The 20152-nt window shown below is 45.6% G+C and overlaps 1 pseudogene; it reads left to right on the top strand.

Annotated features, from left to right (window-relative positions):
• Positions 1 to 289: 289 nt before the first annotated feature.
• The window catches only part of LOC114210442 (ATPase PAAT-like), a 39398-nt pseudogene continuing 19535 nt past the window's right edge, over positions 290 to 20152 (top strand).

The following is a 20152-nucleotide window of genomic DNA, read 5'->3' as shown; positions in this document are numbered from 1 at the left end:
GAGGCGCGTCTATACCGACAGCGTGGCCTTGGTACGGGGTTAGAGGGTGGGATTCAGGGCCCGGTGTAGGACTGCGTGGCCCCAAGTGCGGACAGGTGACGCGCCCCGGTGTCCCCACCGCGCCGCTTCCTCCCAGCTTCAAGTCGAGGCCTCGGCTCGGTCCTCCTCCCGTGGGCCCAGATTTCCTTCTATTTCTCGAGTCCGCCCGTGGCCGATAAAAGGGCCCATCAAAAAGTCGGGGCAAATTGAGACAATTGCTTGGGCCTCAGGTACTGGAGGAGGCGCGAAGATGGTCGGGGCGGGTGGCCAAAGCAGGGCAAGACCAGAGCTTCGAGTGCTCCTGCTTCATTACTGCCGGGTTAGCACGAAGCCTGTCCACACTCTTTCCGAGGCCGGTCCACACCGGCGCATAGGAGCTGTGAGTGAAGCCAGGCAGCCAGAGCAAGACAGGTCCTTTTTTGTTTTGTTTTGTTTCACGTTTATATTATATTATATTAATTAATTAATTAATTTATTTATCTATTTATTTATTTTATTTTATTTATTTTATTATGTTATGTTAATCACCATACATTACATCATTAGTTTTTGATGTAGTGTTCCATGATTCATTGTTTGCGTATAACACCCAGTGCTCCATTCAATACATGCACCCCTTAATACCCATCATCAGGCTAACCCATCCCCCCACCCCGTCCCCTCTAGAACCTTTAGTTTGTTTCTCAGAGTCCATAGTCTCTCATGGTTTGTCTCCCCCTCCGATTTCCCCCCCTTCAGGTCCTTTTTATTCACGGTGTCACCAGGACTGGTGTCATGGAGTGTGACCGCCTAGCACCTCGAAGGACGGTTTAGCCTAACTCAGTTTAACTAATAATATCGGGCACAACTTTTGATTCACACGTAGCGGATTGTTGCGTGCCTCTGTGGCAGGCACTGTTGTGAAAACTTTATATCTATTAATTTATTTGCTTTTTACCAAATTCCAGTTAGGTGATGACTTACAGTGTCCCCATTTTACAGATGAATAAACCGTGGCAAAGAAAGGCTAATTAAGTCACCAAGGGACAGGCAGTTCGTAAGTGGAGTTGGGAATAATTTACATCTCCCTCTCTGCACGGCCTACCTTATCTAAACCAGGGAACTAATGACACCACTACTTATTTTGAATCTATTAAGAGCCACGCAGGCGAGGGCGGGCTGAATTTCCACAGAAAGCCCCAGGGGGTCGGTTTACCCACCCTTAGTCCTCTTCGGAAGGGGCCGGGCACTTGTCCCCTCCATGGGAGCCTCGAGCTGTTGAGGTCAGGCGAGCGGGGGTGGCCCAGTCCATAAATACGGGCCATTGAGCAATTACCCCCGGGGCGTGTTAATTGCGCTCGGCGGTAGTCATTGTGAGTCTCTTTGACACTGGCTTCTCGCCCTCTTGCTTTCTTTTGATTTACAGCTGGGCCGGGGCTTTAGGGCCCGGAAGCTTTTCGCTAACCCAGGCTTAGCGAAAACGCGTGTTCTGGGATCCACCCGGCCGCTCGGGCCGGCGGTGAGGTGCCTGCGCTGTTACTGCTTCTCTCCAGGGACATCTAACGACGCTTGTGGGTGTCTTCACTTTGCTCGGGGGAGGTGGGAGCTCATCAGGTGCGTCCATCAACGGAGGTGGCGATTTATTGGAAAATATGAGGAGAGGTAGAAGCAAAAAATGGAGCAGGGTGAATTACGAAATAACGGAGTGAATAAAGAGGAAGAAGTAAGAGAGAGAAGATGGAGATCACGAAAATGAGTGGAATTTTGAAACATTTCTCACTTTTTTTTTTTTTTAAAGGCGGTGGGCGGGGTTGACACAACCGGTTTGGGGCTGGGCCATAAATTAATAGATTTATTCCTCAATCAGGAAAAAGCCATTAAGATATTCTTGGCTTCGTCTGTGGGAAAATAATTTCTTTGATTGAGTTGCCCCAGAAGACCCTCCGAAGCCCTCTCCTCTCCCCCTCCAACGGCCTCCTCTTTCCTGCCTGCCGGAAGGAGGGGAAAAGCGGGACACCCCGGGGAGAAGAGGCCTTTCCATCTTTTCCAGCATCTTGAATTTCACTTTGTAAGTTTCTTTCTACTTCTTGATTTGATCCCGCTGCCTTGGAGACTTGGAGCCTCTGAGGGAGAATGCTCTCGCAGCAAGCCTCACCACCATCTCTGCTCTCCTTACCCCCCCACCCCGTTCTCAGCCTTGGGGGTGATAGGGCGCTTCAGCCCTGGCCAGCCGCAGCGCGCCCGACTGGGTCTGTGAGCGAGAGAACCGAGCTACGGGGGGCCCCCAAATGGGAGGAAGGAGCCCCGGGGGGGGGGCATGAAGAATGGTTACTTCTGAGCAGGAAGGAGCAGTGCGTCTGTCCAGCTCCCCCTAAGACTCCCGGTATGGTTCCGGGACCCCTCCTGGTCTCTAGGACACTTTCAGAAGATCCCTGAAGTCAAAACTATTCTCACAATAAAAGGTTTTTGGCTTTTCCACAAGGGTGCAATGGAGTTTCCCAAAGGTCACATTAGGAGTGGTGATATCATGGCTCCGAGGCCTATGGAATGCGTGCATATTCTAGTACGTTCCAAAAATATGGTTTGGTTTTCCATGTGTGTCTGTGCCACGTGGTTATTTACACTTAAATTAATTAGAATGAAATGAAATATTTCTTTCTTCAGTCACCCCAGCCACATGTGGCCAGTGGCTGTCACATTGGACAGTGACGATGTACAGAGATGTTCTATCATCATAGAAAGTTCTCCTGGACAGTGCTAATTGGAAGTAAATGGAAACGGGCAGAATCACACAGATACATGTCCTTTAGTTACTTCAATACTTTTTAAGATCGTAAAGGAGTTTTGAGGCCAAAAATGTTTGAGATTCTCTCCTGAGAGCATCTCCAAGTTTATAGCTCAGACATAGACATTGGAACTAGAGAGGCTAGATTTGTGTCTGGACTCTGCACCAGCTATCTTCCTGGTGATGGACCATTTTCTTAACTCTGAGTGTCAACTTCTGCTTTTGCGAAATGAGGCCAAGAGTTTCTGATAATAAACTTTGGAAAGGCAGTATGGCTGGTGGTGGGGAGCTTACACTCAGGAGAAACTGAGTGGGCTTGTATCTCAGCTCAGATGACTCTAGGTTAGTGTTAGAACTTCTCCAACACTGGCTCAGTTTCCTTATCACGGAATTGAAATAATAATAGTAATGATAACAATGCTTTCTTTATATGATTATTGTGAGAATTAAATTAGATAGTAAGTGAGTGCTTAGGTACTTAAGTACTGGCACAATGAAACTTCTAACTACTGTATGCAGGAGATATTATTATTATATATACAAATTGCAAACCTTACTGGGCGACAATAAAATTTAATCCCCCTCCCCTTTCAGATTTATATAGAATTGTGCATAAAATACACAAAACACAAAATTTATCATCTTAACCATTTTAAGTGTACAGTTCCCAATCTCCGGAAATTTTTCATCTTACAACACTGAATTTCTATATCCATCAAATGATAACTCCCCTTCAGTCATATTTTTATGTTGATGTGAATGGAACTCCAGGTATTAGAATTTTTGTCAATACTTTCGTCTAATATTAACCATTCCAGTTAAGAAATCAATTAGTCAGTCATTCAGAATAGCTGAACTTGTTGGGAAAAGATAGCCAGAGTCCTCAAAATGTAATCAGGCTCCACTGAATATGCCATTTCCACGGATTCCTCTGTCTCTAACCCCTTGGATCCCAACAGCCCACTGCTGACTAAGCACTGGATATCCCCTGGGGTTGAAGATGATGTGATGTCCCCCAAATGAGTGCTCATCATGCATTTACAGAGTTAACAATGGCTGGTGGGTTAAGTCACTGGATCTTTTTCATGTTTCCAGTAAATGCCTAAACAGTTGTTACAATAGCAGGTAAAGAAAGATAAGCTCCAGATTAGTCTCTGCTTGCATCCCAAACCCTGGTATTGGGTAGCTATCATGAAGAGAACAAAAAAGTCAGAATATTTAGTAATATTTTTGGTGCAGTGCGGCAGGAGGAGAGAAAAAAATATTCCCTAAAATGATTGTAGTTACTAGAAAGAACTAAATGCTTCCTTTTGGTAAAGTTTCTCTTTCTCCAAGAATTTAGTTTTCTGTCATTTTAAATTTAAATTTAAAAAAATTTAAATAAAATCTTCAGTTGGAAATGTTAGATACACACAACAGGTATACTATATAGGATGGTTTCAGATGTAAGCAAAAGAATTCAGTGTAAGATGGCACATCTAATAAAGGAAATTTATTGCTTCCCATGATTGAGAAAGTATAGTGGTAGAGTGAGTTTCAGGCATGGTTTGATCAGGGCTCTGGCTCTGTTTTCTGCAGGCTTCTCACCTCCCTGTATTCACTTCATGCTCAACCTGGTCTCCTTCCCAGTATCAAGGCCTCCCTCACATCTATACATGCTAGTATAGAAGACAGTGCCTGATTGTAGCTGGAAAGATAATCACTTGGAGATCTTCTCAACTCTTGAGTTGATGGCTTTCTTCTTACATCTTTAACACTGTTGCCCTTTTCTACAATTCCCATATTGTGTTCCTATCTTTTTTTTTTTTAAAGACTTTATTTATTTGACACAGAGAGACACAGCGAGAGAGGGAACACAAGCAGGGGGAGTGGGAGAGGGAGAAGCAGGCTTCCCGCCGAGCAGGGGGCCTGATGCGGGGCTCGATCCCAGGACCCTGGAGTCATGACCTGGGCTGAAGGCAGATGCTTAACGACTGAGCCACCCAGGGGTCCTATTGTGTTCCTGTCTTACAGATGCTGTGACCTGTCTAATCATCTTGGATATTTATTAAAATCCAGGTTCTTACTGCTTTTCGACCAGGTTCTGCTTCAGTAGGTCTTGGATGAGGTGATGACTGGATATTTGCATGTTTGATAAGGTATCCAGGAGATTCCTACTGTCAGGCTAGTTTAAGAACTAGGAACCTAAAATTGATTATGCCTTTTTTCTTTGCGTTGGATGCCGGGGAGCTCCGCAGGTCAGTTCCCAAAAAGTGTTCCGGGCTGTACGTATGCATGGTGGTATGGATTTTGTATACTAATATTCATCTTTACATCATTTCTTTTATCCTTATTTTCTTTTTCTCCCAAATTTTCTCTTAAACAAAATAAAAAAATATATATTTTTTGATATTCTATTTAAATTCTTTTTGTTTTAAATTCTTTTTGAATGAAGTAGGATATATCAGATAGGATTCTGGCAGGGAACAGAAGGCACACTCAGCAGGTTTTTGAAGGGACTTTTTTGGGAAGGACTATTTGCTCAGGTACGGACAGGATTCAGGGGACCCACAAGAGACGTAGAGGGACCAGTAAGAGTTGGAGAAACATTATCATCCCAGCTCTAAGGGGCTGGAGGAATGCATTTGTTTCCTAAGGCTACTGTCACAAATAACTACAAACTTCATGACTTAAACATTAGAAATGTATTCTCTTACAGTTCTATAGGCCAGAAGTCCAGAATGAGTTTCCTTGGGCTAATGTTGTGGATGGGTTGGTAGGGCTGAAGGATCAGAACGCCGCAGGGGAAAGAAAATCTGCTCCTTCCCTCTTCCATCTTCTGGCTGATGCTGGATAACTTGGCTTATGTCTGTGTCACTCTGATCTCTGCTTTTCTGGTTACACAGCCTTTCCTTCTATGTCAGATATCCCTCTGTCTTCCTCTTACAAAGCAAACTGTGTTAATCCAGATAACTCTCCATCTCAAAATCCTTAGTCACATCGGCAAAACCCCTATTGCTGTAGAAGGTAACCTTCAAAAGTTCCAGGGATTAGGGACTGGTTATGGTTAGGGGCCATTATTCAGTCTCCCATACATGGAGCCATGCTGCTGGAGCCTAGAGCCTGGAGCTGGGGAAGAGAAGGCTCTCAGTTGAGGTTAGAGGGCCTAGCTGTTGATATTATGGCGTCCCCTGTCCCTTTATGGAGGGAGCAGGAGGAAGAAAGACGCTTATCTCTTGGTTCTCCCCCCACGCTCCTGACTCTGATCTCCTGCCAAGGTGTCCCATGAATGAAGTCGACCTCCTGGGAACAGAGCAGGGTGAAACAGAGCAGAGCATGGATGTGGAGAAGAGCCAGCCTGAAGGTGCCCAGAAATACCCGAGCCCTGCTGAGCGGTGGGCACCAGGGCCGTCCTGGACTCTGAGCTGTGTTTCTCAGAGGAGGGCATTATGCTCCAGTTAGAGGCTCCAGTTCCAGTCACACACATGCTCCAGTGTTCTCATGGGGTCCTGGGTCTGGGCCCTGCCAGATAAGAGGAGAGAGTCTGAGAGATTTGAGGCTGAGTTTCAGCCCAGGTTTTGGATTTTAATTTGTAGGCCCAGTCCCGAGTCTAAGGTGGAAAAGGGCTGTTTGGTTGACATTAAAGGGAAGGGGGCAGTAATGGGATCCTGGGCACTCAGGAAAGCACCCTCTGAAATCGGCATAGTCCCCTCTCTTTCGAAGGTTCCAGGCCCAGGCACTTTGGCCGCATATCTTGTCTTTAGGAACCCCATGCTGTTCTGGAGACTTGCAGTGGAACTGTGATACCTTGCATACTGTAGCTGGCATCTCCATATAGAAACCTAAAAGCCAGCTTGGATCATCAAGAGGCTGGGGCCAGGCCTGGGTTATGGTGAGGCGGCCCCAAGTGCTGCAGGCCCAGCCATCTGCCTGCTCCTCAGCCCCCAGCCCACGCACCTCTTGGCTCCTCTTCCCATCCACACCTCTCGGTACCCCCTTCCCTTCCTCTGCCCGACCCACCTATCAGCCATGTCAATCCAGCCCTTCTCCTCCACCTGTCTCCCCCATTGAGACCTGAGCCACCCCTCCTGGCACACCGGCTGGGATCGACATCAGGTGTGTTGCGAAGCTCCCATGTACAAATTCCTGCCTTCTCATGATTGCCCTGATTTTTTTTTATTGACATTTGAAACTAAAGACAAAACCAGCTGCTTCTTGAGGGGAAAAAAACAAAACATGAAAAGAATCTCCCATATAACCCGCTGCCCCCCAAAGCCTAAACCAATAAAATGAGTCTAACTAATAATTCAGTCTCCCTGCCTGGTTCCCTGTGAGTAAAGCCCAGCAGAAGCAGCGCAGCAGGGAACCGTCATTGACGAGAAATTTATCATTGGTAATTTTATTAGCTTTAATGTAGCCAACAGGGGCTACTGATAGTTTCATTATATTTTTTCCTGAGGGATTTTTTTTTCCCCAGAAGGACAACTGTTCTATTGTACTGATATTTGATTGTCTTTATAATTTAGCGTAGCATGGTTTGAATGGCAAACTTTTCAAAATGCTCTCACTAAGCAAAGATGCCAGAGGTTGTGATTTACACAGATTTGCCACTCACATCTTTCTTTTAAAAATTTCTCAGGGCTCAGAAGCATATCTACCACAATTATATAATAATCCTTTAAAGGAGACACTCATCTGTCATGGTTGAAAGCAATTTCTTTTTAGTGGGAATGCTTTAACATATCTTGTTTGGACAGGAATGGTCATCCATTCGTTGGTAATTTAAGCAAGTGACTGAAAGTCAGACAATTAGGTTAATGGGACAGTTGGCCTTTTGAAGTTGAATGGGATCCGGGATGAGCTCACCACTCCTCTCGAAAAGACGTTAAATCTGATTGGAGTAAAAGGTGGAGGGACATAGCTCCCTCCTGCAGTTTCGGGGAAAGATCAGGCACACACAGATTTAGTTCCAAGCATGGAAATCAGATGGTGGGCCCCCTGGACTTTCTGGCAACCACCGTGCTATGGAGGAAGAAACAGCAGCTGCCCCAGCTATTGCTGGGAAAGATGACAGGCCTGGATTAGGCCTTTTGTGGAGGCCAGAAACTTGAGGGAGCAGCCCCTGGCCCTGACACGACAGAATCACGGACACATGGAATATGCCCCAAACTGAGGCAGATGGAATTGCTGATAAATGAGTTGAAATGGTAGTGGTCCCTCCAGTGAGAGCCGGTTGGATTTACGGAGAGCTGCTCTATGGAGGGGCAATTTCAGGGCAGCCAGGCTGCCTTTAGATGTTAATCAGAGGCATTCATATATTCTGTCGTTCACCCTTCAAAGGAAAGTGTCAAATGTCTTGATGAAATGCCTCTCCCGCTTACTCAGACATGGGGAATCAGCCACCCTGTTGATAAATGACTCAGGGCGAATCGATAGCGTGAGGGTCAGGCTTGGCTAGACCCATGGTCACAGGGCAAGAGTAATTATGTCATAATCGGTCTGTGGGGCAGAGCGCAGGCAAGGCCATCGTCCATGTTGGAAGGCAACATGTGGAATTGGGGGTGGGGTGGGGATTAAAAGGGATGGGAGCGAGAAATGTGGGACGACTGCACTCTGATGGTACTAGCCCTTCCAAATCATCTTGCTGCACCAGTTGGGCAGCCCCCCGAGATGGCCGTTTGGATGTAAGAAGTGGCAGAAATGCTAAATGATAGTGGTGCTTGCAAAGGAGGAGGGATCTAACAGTTTGGGAGGCCTCCTGGCAGAAAGGGGCTAGCTCAGTCACACTTAGCTGAAGGGATGGGTATGGCCTAGGGATAGAAAAATGTGGGTGCTGTGATGTGGAAGCAAGGTTGCTTTCCGAGTCCACTGCGGGAGAAGCCACTATTCCGAGGCTGACTCTTCTGTCACCTCCACCTGCCTCTGCCCCTGCCTGGGACCTTTTATGCACCGCAGAGTAACAGAAGAGAGGCACCCTCAAGCACCCTCAAGATTTGGGGAGATAGAGCCTTTTTTTTCTTCATGATGTCGATAGGAGGGAACAAGGGGTAGAGACACAGAAAAAACCCTGCATTCAGGATGTTTCTGGGACGCCACTACAGACCATGCCAGGTCCTTATGCTGCTGCCAAGGGGCAGCCGCAGTGAGAGAGGAGGAAGTTACTTTGGCAACTGGTGTTAGAGATGCCTAGGGTCATGTACAGTGGTTGGCTGATGCTTCCTGTCCTTCGCGGTGGCACACATCTCTCCCTACTTTCAATGCTGCTTCTTTTCCAAAAGCTGCCCACATGTCTTCTTTCCCACTTCAGGACTATCCCGATGTTTCTTTTGACCTGATGTCACCTGGAACCTACGGAAGTAGCCATTGTGATTGTCTAGGTGTCTGGGCTCTGGGTTGTTCTAGATTTAGTCCTTCCTGCCTGATCCCTTTGTAGTTTTGTCTTCTTTTTCTTGGATCAGGGTGAGCTCTCCCCACATTAAAAAAAAAAAAAATTGAGTCTCTGAGACAATTGTGCATGGCCTTGGTCTGTTTTGACCAGCCTCATGGTTGAAGCACTACGCCCAGTTCGGTTGCCAAGGCTGGTCAACACATGGCACTATACTCAGAATACGCTGTAGGGTGTGGGGCAGGGTAGCTTGGATTCCCCAAAGCCTAGGCGAGATGGATGTGGAGGGCCGGTGGGATGATCCTGGCCAAAGTCAGCCTATCAAGGTGGTGCTGGGCTGATCAACAGCACTGGCCAGGACCAAAGCCATATCAGAAGCAAGCTTCAGGGCAGCGAAGATGGATGCTCCTAGGTCCCCCCTATCCTGAGTTCCTTCATTTCTGGGGTACTCAGAACCACTTCAGTGGGGGGTTTGTGGACATTCTTAAATCTTTATCAAGGACCTTGATGTGCCAGGCACTATTTTAGGTCCTGGGGAAACAGCAACAAACAAGAAAAAGATTCCTTCTTGGGATTTAGAGTCAAATGTAGTTGCAGACAAGAGGACAAGAAATTATGATACAATGTAACAATACATGCTAAGATAAGGGGATTTTTGGGTGCTGGAGTTGGATCAGAGAAGGCTTTTTGGAAAACTCCATCTCTCAGCTGGGACCCTTGAAGTGCTTTTCAGGCAGAAGGAGGATTGTCTTCAAAGGTCTAGAAGAAAGAGAAGGCACAGCACATTTCATCATGGGTGTGGCCAGAATGTAGACTAAGGGAGTGGAGAGCCAGGTTAGAGACCTTGCTGCCTAATGCAACCTCTGCTACCTACCAGGTGGGAAAATCTAAGGAGAAACACATCTCCACTCGTTTCTGAGGCTCTTTGTCACAATGGCCTTACATGACTGCTTCCAACACCGTCTGTCCCTGGAAGCAGGTCTTGACCAAAGGGAGGACATCCACAGGTTACAGATGCTGTGTTTGGATTCCATCAGCTGCCTGTCCCAGGAAGGTGGCCTGTAGTGGGGTGACTTACATCAAGCCATTCAAGTTATCTCTTATTTTCTTCTGTGATTAAAGGCTTAACAGCCTGGGTTGGACGAAAGGCTCCAGTTGATCTTATTTGCCACCCTGAGGCCTCCCAGACCTTTCTCTTTTGCTTCCAAGATTCCCCCCCTTCTGCCCACCTGACCAACTTTGCACAGGAAATCATTTCTTCTTCTCAATTAGCCCGCATCCTTTCTCCTTTATCTCTCACATTTCAAAATAAGGTGTACCTCTTCCAGGAAGTTTGCCTGGATTAATTCTACCCACCGTGCTAGCATCTCCAGTGGCTGCAATCCCACATATATAATTGAAGTATTTTAAGTGTGGAGCTTTCAGTCATTTCTGAGCATTGGTTTTGCTATTTTGTGAGTGGAGGTTGTATTTTCACCTTTGCTGCTGCGTATGCAGTTTTGAGACCCGTACACCAGGTGGTGGTAGTTTTCTCATGCTCGGATTACACATTGTGAATAATTTGCAGAGGAGGAAAATGGAAAGGGGAGAACTAATTTTTGAACGAGTACCTACTATGTGCCAGGCCCTGTGTCACAGCTGATTTAATCCCAAGAAATATTCTGTGTGAGGGAGATACTGTTGTTTTCACTTTCCAGTTAAGGAAACTGACTTTTGGGAGAGATAAAGTAACTTCCCCAAACTCACAGCATCCTTCGTGGTGAGACTGGGATTGGCACCTGGGTCTAAGCTCTCTAGTGTTGCTTAAGATGAAACATGCAGATTTTCTCTATTCTGTTATGAACACAAAAATGAAATCAACCATCATTTCAAAGTGACTGTTCTCAAACACCTCTGGGATAATTTGGTATCTTCCTCACTAATTTTTATATTGTAATAGTCCAGAATATTGGTAGATGGGCAAAGAAAACTGGCTTGGAGAATTTTTCTTAGCACTGGCCACATGTTCCCCCCCTCCACGGTTGCCAGCTTGGGTGTTTGGATGACTCACCAGGATCTCTAGGAAGGTTTATAAGCACTACTGAGACTTGGCAAGGTTGGGAGGGGATCCAGTCAGGATCTGGACTCAGGAATCAAGGTTCTGTGATTCTAGGGGTCAGAGATAGTGAGAGGCTTGGGGACTAGGTTGTGAATGCGGTGGGGATTCCAAGTCTTATGGGCAAACCTAGGGTCTCAGGATTGGCATTCAAGGCAGAGGAAAGAAATCACTTAGTCTCCAAGGTCAAAGAGGAGATTCTAGGAGGCCGGGCAGAGCAAAGGGTAACACAGACATGCTTTTACTCTCAGAGTTGGAAGGGAGTCTTTGACTTTCACCTTGGGGTCCAGGGGGTTGGGAAAGGTTGTCGTAGCTCTCTGTAGACTGGGTCTGTTCCAGCTGCCAGTGTGTTCAGACCTTTGGGGCAGAGAAAGGAGGGCTGGGTCCAGGGCAGGGAGAAGAGCAGAAGCAAGGCTGGATGCTTTTTTCCTTCTCCAATTGATTGTTCCTTTCCCCCTTTCCTTTCACTATACAGACCAGATAAAAAGCTCCAAGAGTAGGGGAAAAAAAAACTTTTAAGCATCTAATATCCAAAAGTATACTTTCCCCACAACCAGGTTCTCTGAAATTTCTAAATTATTTTTTGCTATTTGCCCTATTGCTTTTACTCTGAGGGAGGACATCCCTGTCCAATGACTTGAGAGCTGAGACACTGGGTTCTCTACCCAGCTCTCCAGGCAATGAGAAATATTTCTTAAAGTAGAAACCCAGCTCTCCAGGCAATGAGAAATATTTCTTGAAGTAGAAACCCAGAATTCCTCTCTGGGTTTCAATTCTGCATGTGTGCAATAAGGGGGTTAGAATTGAGGCTGTTTCATTCCTGTTCTATGGTCTGGCTGTTTATTTGGCTGTGCTGTGGCCTCCATTCAACAAATATGGAAGTGTGCCACCACCAGGCACTGCCCTTTCTGGGTTGGTTCACGTAATAATCAATGATTATCTGTAATTATTCAATAGTGAAGATAACTCAAAAATCAAAATAATTCAGTTTCATTAATCAAAACAATCCAGCTTCTCTTAGCGGAACTCGCTTCCCAGTTAAAGGTAATTTTCCGGATATCCTGCTTAGGTCGTCTTGCCCACCCCTTGTTTCCATGAACAATCTGTATCATTTCTCTGGTGAACATCTTCCCCAGGTCTGGTCCTTTCTGGACTAGGGGGATGGTGTGTGTGTGTGTGTGTGCGTGCGCACGCACATGTATACACATGTGTACCCACATGCACGTGCATGCATATATGTATGCAGGCACACACGTATATGTGCTCATGCACATGCATACACATGTACACCCACATGCACACATGTATGCAGGCACACACGTGTATATGTGCATGCACATGCATACACATGTATACCCACGTGCATGTGTATGCATATATGTATGCAGGCACACACACGTGTGTGCGTGTGCACATGTATACACATGTGTACCCGCATGCACGTGTATGCAAGCACACGTATGTGTGTGCGCGCACACACGTATACACATGTATACCCACACGCACCTGTATGCAGGCACACATATATGCGCGCACACACATGTATACACATGTATACCCACATACATGTGTATGCATATAGGTATGCAGGCACACGTATATGTGTGAGTGCATGCACATGTATACACATGTATACGCACATGCACGTGTATGCAGGCACACGTATATGTGCGCACGCACATGTATACACATGTGTACCCACATGCATGTGTATGCATATATGTATGCAGGCACACATGTGTATATGTGTTTGTGTAAGTTTATAGGTGTGTATGCATTCATTTTTCAGTTATAGTCTCCATCTCACAGCAGGAATATCTGTAATTCTCATTTTTTCCTTGTCATTTGGCTGCGAGTTCCAATTTATTGGCTTTTAAAAAAAGATTTTATTTATTTATTTGAGAGAGATAGAGAACACGAGGGGGGAGGGGCAGATGAAGAAGCAGGCTCCCCACTGAGCAGGGAGCTGGAAATGGGGTTTGATCCCAGGATCCTGGGATCACCACCTGAGCCGAAGGCAAACGCTTAACCCACTGAGCCACCCAGGCACCTCTCCAATTTGTTGGCTTTTTAATGGGGATTCCAGAGAGTACGTCCAGAGGAGCACTTCCCTCCCTGGAGCATCCCGCTCACCATTACGGGCATCTGTGCCAGACACCGAGGGAATGAGATGAATTGGGCGGGGTGCTCAGAGCACAATGAAGGAGATGGGTGAGCAGACTGCGGGTCATAGCATGATCAGTAAATGCCCTGGGGGTGTGTGCAGCGGATACATGCCCGGGAGCATGGATGAGGGGCATTCCAATCACTTGGGGTGTGGAGAAGCAAGCAGAACATCAATGGCTTCAGGGTGGTGACGTTGGCTCTGGCCTCAGAGGATGCCGGGCACCACTGACTGGGTGGATAACATGCAGAAAGATGCATGGCTTTCCTGGGAAGTGTGACTAAAGTTGGGGCTTAGAGTTCAGGTATGTCTGTCATGAAAGTAGGACAAAAATAGATCTGTATCATGAAACTGTTTATTTTCTGTCAAAAGGGGTTCCTAAGATCATCCTTAGGAACTTATTAGGAACAGCCTTATTACTGATGTAACACGATAGCAGTCAGAGAAGAAATAGTTACCATGCGTAGAGTAGCTGGATTTTCAGGTCCCTTTGCTGATCCCTGGCATAACGTTAAGAAAGGCTCCCAGGCAGAGGGCCTGGGAGGCTCAGTCGGTTGGGCTCCCGACTCTCGATTTGGCTTGGGTTGTGATCTCAGGGTGATGATCTCAGGGTTGTGACATGGAGCTCTGCATTGGCTCTGCGATGGGCGTGGAGCCTGCTTGAGATGCTCTCTCTCCCTCTGCCCCTCCACCCCACGCTCTTCATCTCTAAAAAGAAAGAAAGAAAAGGGCTCCCAGGCAACGAAACACCAGAGATCAGTTTGGCAGTTCTGGCTGAGCTACGATCTCCCGCTTGACTTGACTCTCCAGGAAGGCTCCCAGTCCCACTGGCCGCAGCCCTGCCCCATTCTGGGCTCTTCACGGATGCTGCTCGGAGGGCCCACCCTTCCATAAGACCGGGATGGGGTGGGTGGGAGTTCCACTCTCCTGTAGCTGCGGTGCAGAGACAGAGCGCAGGAAAACCCTGCAGGGGCACCAGCGATGCCAGGAATCGGGGATCAGGCAGCGACTGCAAAGGGTTCTCAGGCCTCTGGTTCCCGGGGCCACAGTGCTTGGGAACACACGGGCAATGGAGCTCCTAGGTACAAGAGCGCTTCGTGCTTCACGCTGTCTGTGGGCGGGACCAAGGCAGGCAGCTAAAGCCAGAGGCCCAGCACCTGTTGCTCCAACCCTGCGGCAAATCACTGTGGGGCTCCCAGCCTCAGTTTGCTCATCCTTCCCTCAGAGGGTTTTTGTAGGGTTATGCAAGATAGTGTCTGTGTAGGGGCTGTAGATGTGGAAATGTTGCCATTTTATGGGCAACATTTGTTCAGAAGGGTTTATTGATGCATATTATTATTATTAATCATTAATTATTATTATTATTTGTTAGTGCTGTATCTTTGTGAAGTGTGTATGTGCCGATAATGTAAAAAGTCTAGGAACTGATGTGTTATGACTTGAAATACTACTGGGAACAGCATGCCACTAGGATTGTGATATTGGGACAAGAGAGGTTGTGATTATTTTTCCTACGTAAAAATAACTTTTTGTTTATAAAAACAATACACGTGATTCACAGAAAAATTTGGAAACTTCAGAAGAGACAAAAAAATTCTATGATGTGGTTATCTTGCTACCAACTTCCATTAATAACAAAATGCATGTTTTGTTTCATGACTCGCTTGCTTTGCTTGTTTCACTTAACACCGTGTGGAGGCGTTTCCTGCTGAGAGCATTTGCTCTGGGCAGACATGCTATCATTTCACACACATTTACATTCATTTCAATTTTAATTCTTATACATAATGCTGCAGTAAGCGTATTTATGGGTAAATCTTTGTATTTGCTTAGGATACATTTCCTTAGGATACATATTTCCTTAGGATAAATTTGTAAAATAATATTATGGATCAAAGGCTTTCTTTCCTTCTTTCTTTCTTTCTTTCTTTCTTTCTTTCTTTCTTTCTTTCTTTCTTTCTTTCTTTCTTTCTTTCCTTCTTTCTTTCTTTCTTTCTTTTCCCCTCAGGGGGAGAGAGAGGGGAGAGGGGAGGGGCAGAGGGAGAAGGAGAGAGAGAATATTAAGCAGACTCCACGCCCAGCATGGAGCCTGAGGCGGGGCTCGAACTCACAACCCTGAAATCATGACATAAATTAAGAGTCAGACACTTAACCGAGTGAGCCACCTAGACGCCCCCAGAAAATGTGAATTTTTATGTAATTAAACATTTAATTGTTTTTCCTTTGTGGTTTCTGCCTTACAAAGTTCTTCCAAAGGTGACATTATATAAATGTTTATCAATATGTCCTTTAGATATTTTTATGGATTCAGTAATTACTTACCTTGCAATATAGTGGACTGTCATCCACCTGAAATTTATTTTGGTGTGTAGAACCAGGAATCTTTTTATTTTTTATTTTTCAAATAATTATTAGATCATTTCATGATTTATTTTCCTCACTGACTTGAAATGTCACCTTTAAGCAATTTTATTTTTAAATAAGAAAAATACCTTCATTGCAAACATGCATTACTGACTTGTTCAGTCTTATGAAAAAAACATGTTTTTAGTTGTTGAGGTAGATGGAGATGGTGAGAAGATCTCTGGGAAAGGGGACTAAGGAATGATGGCAGTAATAGCAATAGGAATGAAGGACCAAAGTGGTTGCCAGCAAGTGAAAATTTAAGTTTTACTTCATTGGTTTTCTTAAGTTCATCGCACCAAGATGTATTTGTTAGGAGAGCACTCTTTTCTTTCTTCTAGCGAACATTTGTTAAGTGACTATTTCTGGACCAGATTCCAAAGGGGGCTCAAACATAAATATGGCCTCTGTCCTTGAGTTTTTCATCATCTGGTCCAGGAGCATATTAGCTGGGAATGCTTTTAGCTCCAGTAAACAAAATACTCAACTAAAAATGGCTTGAACTAGAAGTGTGGTGCTCTGCACATTACCAAGGCTAGTTTAGTAGCTTAATGATGTCAAAGCTCTGAGTTGTCATCTCTTTGATGTTCTTGGCCTTCTTCCTCATTGTCACAAAAAAGCTGCAGCTGCCCTAAACATTTTGCCCTCCCCCATCCACATTCAATAGCAGGGGAAATGGGCAATGTGGGGCAAGAGAGCTTCCCCTCATGGTGCCTCCTTATCAGGAAGGAAAACCTTTCCAGAAACCTCAAACAGACTTCTTTTATCTCATGGGTCAGAAACCAGAGGCTGGGTCCATTTCTAGGGACCAATGCATCTCTGGCCAGTACTGAACAAAATTCTGGTTCTGTGAATAAGAAAAGAGGAACAAGTTCTTTTGAGGAGGTGAGTTACAGTGTCTGGCACAGAAGGACATTCATTTATACAAACATATACATATGGAAATATATATTAAAAATATGCTTATATATATCCATAGAACATATACTAAAGTAAAATGAGTGCTAGTGGGAGTCTTCCAATATGTGTCCTGCTTTTTATGACTTTGGTAAATCTAACCCCTCTGCATCTCAATTTTCTCTTCTGTAAAGTGGAGAAGGAATAGTTGCTCTGCCCATATCCAGGGCTATGTGACCATCATTTTAGCTGAGTGCTTTGCAAACCATAAGGCATCAAGTACCTACCGGCTTCTCAAGGCAAGCTTTGCCCTTGTTAGGGACGACCTGTGTGATTCTGCTGATCCGTAGTTCAGCAGGGTCGGTTTGGACCTGGGGGTAGGGCAAATGGCAGAGCCTCGACAGGACTGGGCTCTGGGCACAAAGGTGGCACACTGGGAAGCACCTGGAAGCTTGTGATTACATTTATGTGCACAAATCCCGAGCCAGCCAGAAGTGGAGAGAGCGAAGTCTTGCCTCCCTTACTGTGGTCTGCCCTTGGGGGCTGTGCTTTTCAGTGCTAGGATTTCTTGTTGATGTGGGGAGGCAGATACCTAGGAGTGTCCCACAGAGGAAATCCATGGTGGACGCCACAAAGAGGAATTCACAATCCTTCCTTTGACGCTTTCTCTCCTGGGGGTGGCCTGGTGAGTAGAAAGCTCCCAGAGATCGCCTGAGGCAGGTGCTCCTTCCAGAGGCTCAGGAGGGTGGTGGGGGAAGACTTTTCCCCCTCAGGCAAAGAGCTGTCGCTCAGCCTCTAAAAACAACTTGGACAGGAGGAAAAATTGAGTTAGCTGGAATGAGAGGTTGGTCAGGGAGGATTTGAAGGGGGACCTTGGTGATTAAGTTCAACCGTTTCCTTTTTGTGGGTGTGGGAGAGAAATATTTCTGAGTTTGCCCTGACCTTTTAAACTTTAGCCTGCTTGCTAATCTGGTTGAAGCCCAAGTTCCTCTTCTAACCACAAAAGTCCTTTGCTTTCTCCCTGGAAATGTGGAGCCTTGCCATTACCCACATCTGCCAGAACCTCCCCTCTGTAAACCTTGCTTGAACCTTGGTCCACGTTTAACCAACCTGCTTCCATTTATTGAGGCAGCTTGCTGAACAGACAGCTCTGGGTGCAGTTAATAATCTTGTCATTTTTTTACCTTGTGGTCTTTTATATCTACCTCACCCATCCAGTTAAATTAAATTACCATCAGTTTCTTCCCTGCCAGGGTGAAGATTAATGGGTCTTCAGCTGTCCCCTTAGAACACATGCAATCGTCACGTCCTGAAGAGAAATGCAGTGGCTCATAAATTATGGGCTGTCATCAGAGAAGATGGTGGGTGACTCCAGAGCCCTCTGTTCATGGGGCTTTGAACTGAGCATGTGCAGGGTCAAGGATGGGCAACTTGCCGCAGCCTCTGTCAATGCTCATGTTTCTGAGAGGTGCACAGGAGGTTGGGATACTGGGAGTATGGGAAGTGCATGGCCATGGGGTAGTTTCTGCTGAAGTTGAAGTTGAAGTTGAAGACCTGTAAGTGTTGGAGTGGGTGGGTCTTTACCCAGAACAGATGGCCTTCTAGTGGTTTTAGGGGGCAGGCATTCATTGCTACCAAGGCCACCCCCAATGCCTGTTTCAGCTGTCCCAAGGACTTGTCTTCTGATTCCTCAGAAGGCTTGTGCCCTCTGCCCATCGAAGGTGGCTTTCTAGAGCATATCAACTGGTTGTATCTTGAGCCCTCCCTTAGCACCTATGGGGCTCCAGGGAACTTTCCAAAAAAATCACTGTCCCACAAACTTGAACTGGATTTAGAAAATGTGTGGTGGTATCAATGTCAGTGTCCCTCCAAAACTCAGGTACCCCACCCTCTCCTGCTGGCCACTCATTTTGCGAGCTTGCAAAGTCATCAGTGGAAATAAACCCAATTTTTATTTTAACGGAATGGATTCACATTGCAGTTGTTCATTCTTCTCTTGATGGATTGAGTTCTAAAAAGACATAAAATGTTTTAAAATAGAAATCTTACTGATACCAAATGTCCTTTCTAAGGTTCCTTAGAAGTAAAACCAAGAGTACAGTTGGTAAAGCAATTCTCTTGACCCAGTCTGTGCCATTGGATGCTTTTCCCTGTTTCCTCTCTTGATTGCTAAATCTCAGGGGAACACTGACCTTGTTAATGACGTTCACTCTGTTCTAGGAACTGTTTCCCCTGCTGGTTGGGTCCCTCTGAAGGGGAAATTGGTTCCGGCCGGGAAGCGGACCTCACAAACCCAAAGGACTCATACCTATTGTTTCATCCTTTGCTTGTCAATGAATAAAACATTATGATATATAAAACCTTAATCATAATGCACATATATTCTGAAGAGCTGTGTGACCTTGAGTGACTAATTATTTTTTTTACACCTGTAGTTTCTTTGCATGTAGAATGAAGATACAAATAACCTGCCATATGGCTTCCTAGCTATGAAAACCCACCTAGTCACAGCATTCACTACTAGGTACGTAAACGGGATCTTCACGAGTTTTCAGTTCAGGGGGTGAGTGGCATTTGTGGCGTGTGTTACGTTGGAGCAGGTGCTTCATATGCATTGTCTATTTCATTATTAGTTCCTAAATGGTGTATTTGTCGTAGGGTATAATTATTTCACCCCCTTTCCAGATAGTAATAATAGCTGACATTTACTGTTTTCTATATGCCAAGCATTATTGCAAGCCATCTACACACTTCCATGTAAGCAACCCTCACAGAAACTTATGAGATGTTCACACTATTATTATTCCATTTCACAGATCATGACATCAAGGTGCAGAGGAGTTAAGGATCTTGTCCCAGATTCTATAGTAAGCAGTAAAGCTGGGAATCCAATGGCAGTGGTTTGGCTCCAGAGTTCTCACTTGTAAGAGGCTAAATTGTATAATTAGCAGCCAGTGAGCTCAGGTCTGATCTGGAATCCCAAGGCTTTTCTTTACCCATGCCACCTCTTGGTTCCCACATACCCAGGGCATTTATAACTAGTTTTAAAAATCGTTATGGAAACTGTAGGTACATATGGTACATAAATACACACTTATCTCCATATATTTAGACAATGTCCTCCAAATATGTTTGCACCAAGAATCCAGCAGACGCTTCCCATTCAGATTAGAATGGGAAAAAAAGTGATAAAGGACTTCAAACTGGAGACCTTGCCATCTCGACAGACACCGTTTATGCTGAAATGTGCACTGTTTTCAGCAAGAAGTATGATCCCAGTTTTCAAAGGTCAAATAAATCACCTTTAAAGTCGTGAAAAGGTAAACAGACTGATGCCTGGGCAGCTTTTCTGAGTTTATGAGGTCTTCTGGCAACAGGGATATACAAAAAGCCCCATCAATCACCCCTTCCCCGCTCCCATCCCCT

Source organism: Eumetopias jubatus, unplaced genomic scaffold (assembly GCF_037043125.1).
Source record: "Eumetopias jubatus isolate StellerSeaLion01/CBP00866 unplaced genomic scaffold, mEumJub1_p1.0 scaffold_12, whole genome shotgun sequence".
NCBI lineage: Eukaryota > Metazoa > Chordata > Mammalia > Carnivora > Otariidae > Eumetopias > Eumetopias jubatus.
The sequence above is the reverse complement of the archived record's forward strand: the minus strand, read 5'-3'. Positions and strand labels throughout refer to the sequence as shown.